Source organism: Phyllobates terribilis, unplaced genomic scaffold, assembly GCF_046119375.1.
Source record: "Phyllobates terribilis strain yellow unplaced genomic scaffold, ASM4611937v1 Scaffold_5__5_contigs__length_657084704, whole genome shotgun sequence".
In the NCBI taxonomy this organism is placed as follows: Eukaryota; Metazoa; Chordata; class Amphibia; order Anura; family Dendrobatidae; genus Phyllobates; species Phyllobates terribilis.
The window spans coordinates 598,089,306-598,093,477 of NW_027362765.1; the positions used below are offsets into that span (position 1 = coordinate 598,089,306).

General features: G+C 44.2%; 1 pseudogene; it reads left to right on the forward strand.

Moving 5' to 3' along the window:
* The first annotated feature begins 2,289 nt into the window (after nt 1-2,289).
* On the forward strand, nt 2,290-3,765 carry LOC141271670 (uncharacterized; annotated as a pseudogene).
* The last annotated feature ends 407 nt before the right edge of the window (nt 3,766-4,172 follow it).

A 4,172-nucleotide genomic window follows, 5' to 3' on the forward strand; every position in this document is an offset into this window, starting at 1 on the left:
AGTTATCTTCAGCATAAAGATGAACAAGTAGTCCTGGATGTGATGAAATGGCCCCACAGAGATCTGACCTCAACATCTTGTCTGGAATTCCATGAAGAGACAGAGGAATTTGCATAAGCCTCATACACAGAAGATCTGTAGTTACAGTGGCTTGCAAAAGTATTCTCTTGGCTTTTTACCTATTTTGTTACATTATAACCTGTGTTTAAATATTTTTGTAATCTGATTTGTATGTGATGCATCAGCATTAAATAGTCTAAGTTGGTGAAGTAAAGTGAGAAATAAAATAAATGTATTGGATCAAATAACTAAAAATTGGCATGTGTATGAAGGAAATATATAATCAATAAGATAAATCATAACAGCAGTAGAGTTACATTTAGTTGACAAAAGGGTAAAACTGGATACACCAGCACAAAGTGGCTTTTGCTGGAGCTAGGTGTTAATCTTGGCATTTTAGCTCCTGGATTCTGAGCTTAGAGGGGGGTTAGCAAATGGTCTGTACTAGAAGGAATATTTCCAATTGTCTGTATAGGAAGACACAGGTATTTAAAATGCCACAGCTTGGCTCATTGACCATTTATGGACAGCATTGTTTAAATAGACAAATCCAGGTTGTCCTGGAAATATGAGTCTGTTGTCAAGATTATAAAAAGCTGGGTTAAACAAAGAAATGTTCACATATGGGGGCAGCTTAAAGGTTGATGTGCTCCAGAATTCACTTCTTCCTCCCTCAGGAAAACAGACGATAACTGCAAATAGAAACGTTTTAGGTATTTCTGTTACTTTCTCCCTTTTTATTTTAGAACTGTTTTGCACATTTGTGTGTCATTGTATTTTTACCTTTTTCTATATTTATTTTAAGCACTGTATATTTTCATATTAAAGCCTTTAATAAGTTGATCTTGGCTATCTCAAAAAGAATCCACAGCCTTTAAGAGTGTATGTGATCTTTTTTTTTTTTTTGATTGTCTGACAGTAACATAGATTTTGGGGACTCATTACCCCATGTGTTTGAGTGGTGGTAGCACAAGAACCCGGGGTGTGCTGAGTGTGTCTGGGTGTGATTTGTGCTCCCAATATAACCTAAAACAGAGGTTGAGTGCTGGATTGAGTGAGAGGAGATAAATTAACCCCTGTAGGCGCACTTCACATCACGTGCTGAGAAGTGTGTACATGACAACTTGGTGGCAAGCGGTGGGAAAACATTTTTTTTTTTTTACTTCTATAAGGCTGTGTGCCCACTATGCGTTTTTTTTTTTAAGCATTTCCGCAGCGACAATTCCGCTGCAGAAACACTTAAAAAGCGCATGGTAGAAGGCCTGCCATGTTCCACAATAATAATCCGCATGTGCTGTGCACATGCTGTGGAAATTTCCGCTGCGGATTATCATTGCAGAAAAATCCGCAGCACTACCAATTATTTTGCGTAATCGCGGCGTTTTCGCTGCCATTGACTTGCATTGAATCGCAAAATATCCGCATCACTACATGTGCACATGCAAATATTAAGAGATACAATGTGCGGATGGTACCCGGGTTTGGAGAAGAGGAGACTCTCCTCCAGACCCGGGTACCATAGTACCTGTAAAAAAAAAAAAAAAAAATGTACTTATCTTCTGATGGCCCCCGGTCTCCTCAGCAATTCATCCTGGCTTCCCGGCAGCTCGCGATGGTCTAAAACGACCTGCCATGACGGATCACGTGTCCACATGACTAAATGACGTCATGGAAGGTCCTTTTACACAACCGCGAGACATCGGGGAGACCGGACGCATCGGATAAGGACACCGAGGGCCATCAGAAGGTAAGTATAATATTTATTTTTTACCATTCTTTTACGGTCACACTATATAAATCCATGCTGGTTGCATGGATTTATATAGTGTGACCAAGTTGTCAAGCACTATCCAAGTGATGCTAAAATCGCTTGGAAAGCGCTTGACAATCCTCATGCAATATCGCATGATCAAAACGCTTCAATTACACTTGTCCCTGGCAGGAAAAATGCATGTAAAATCCGCATGTACAATCCGCATGTACAATCCGCATGCGTTTTTTCTGCCAGGGAGATGCAGAAACGCTCAGGAAAAATCCGGAGCATTTCTGCATCGTGGGCACTTAGTCTTAGAGCATTAGTACTTGGTTTAAGCAATTATTCCCTGTACTAAAGAACTGGTATCCTTGCGTGGAGTGCAACAGTTCTACAAGTGCTTACGTAGACATACTTGCAAACACTTTCCCGTTTTTCTTTTCTATCTTTTATTTAGCAAAAGGCTGTTTACCGATATGGCAGCTTTGTACAAGCAGCAGAGTAAGGAGGCTCTGATTAACCTCTGTAAGCAAAGAGGAATAGAGACAGCAGACAGATTCAAAGATCTACTGATTGGTGCTTTGATGGAGCAGGAGTCGGAGCAGAGTACCGTGGCACCTAGACAAAGTGAAACACCAACTCGGAGGAGCCGGAACAATTTCTCAGGGTACTAACAATGCGAGCTCTGAGGCGGGTATGGACTTTTCTGCTGACAAGGCCTTACAACATCTGAGAATGTGATGCCAGTATACACCTGCAGCTCATTCTACAGTACCAACAGGCTGCTGCAGAACGACAGGCTCAGGCTGAGAGAGATTTCCACCTTAAGATGGCCCAACTACCAAGGGGTTACAGTTTTCAGCTACCCTATTCCCAGGATATAAATCACAGGAGACCGTGATTGGAAAACTTCCCCGTGATGGAGACTTAGATAATTTTCTTTGGGGGTATGAAAAAACCTGCAGGCAATACCATCTGCCCCGTGATCAGTGGACACAGTATTTAACTCCAGGGCTGAAAGTCAAAGCCTTGGAAGTGTTTGCTGACCTTTCACCAGAGCTATATGGGGACTATGACTCTATAAAAGAGACTTTGGTCAGGAAATACAACCTCACCCCAGAAGTGTATCGGAGAAAGTTCCGGAATCTACAGAGGGGATAAACTGACAGCTATGCGGATGTCATGAGCCCCTTGAGGACCACGTTCCATCAAAGGATCCGAGGACTTTCTGTTATCAGCTTTAAGGAACTAGAGGATCTTATGGTTAAGGATCATTTCCTCCACACATGTCCCATGGATGTACGACAATTTGTCTGTGATCGAGTGCCCAAAACTGCTGATCAGGCTGCAAGAATTGCAGACTCTTATGTGGCCAACAGGATGCCAGAAGCCCGGAAGCCATCGTAATTCAGCTGGAAGGGTGGTAAGCCAGTTGGGGACCATTCTCTCTCTGACAGCCGGTCCCCAGGGCATTCTATATCTACTTCCGCTGGGGGCTCCTGGGATCAGATATTCTTTTATTGAAACACGTCGCTGTTTTACATGTAACTAAGTGGGATATGTTAGTGTTGCTTGCCCTGATAGGAAGAAAGGCCCCAGTATGACCAAGTCAACGAGGCCCTCACCTTCTGTCTTATTTGTGGCTGGCTCTGATGTGAGGAATAATGAGAATTGTTAAGCTGTCACTGTGGGAAATAAAGTTACCACTGGCCTCAGAGACACCAGAGCAGAAGTAACTCTAGTGCGTCCAGAAATGGTGACCCCCTGCAGATATAATTCCTGAAAAGACGATGTCTGTAACCGGACTTGGGAGGGTCAGCCCGGCCGTCCCCATGGTCTGTGTGTATCTGGACTGGGGAGCAGGGAAAGGACTGAGGGATGTGGGTGTATCAGACACCATCCCTACCAATGTGTTCCTAGGCACGGACCAGGGCCGGATGGTATGCCACTAAGTCCTGGCCTTGCAAATGAATGTCACGGAGAAGGTGGAAGACAGAGACCCACCTGAGAGCTTGTGTGATGCAGAAAGATGCACCAATGTGCAAGAATGTACTTATGTGGCAGCTGTGACCCGCAGTCGGGCTGCTGCTAAAACTCAACCCCAAGGACTAGAGGATGAGTCTCAGAACAGCAGGACCCTACTATGGCTCAGGAATCTCACCAAGTGGCCGACCTAATGAGGTCCCCAACAGCACATTCAGCATCTGACTAGTGTCTAGCATTCCCACTAGGCTAACCAATGCCAGTCTGGAGAAGCTAAGATACCTCCCAGAGCAACCTCCTGCTGGGTCTGACAAGGAGAGAATATGCTGTGAGAAGGGAGAGTTGTACAAAGAGACCCTCCCCCATGACACAGCAG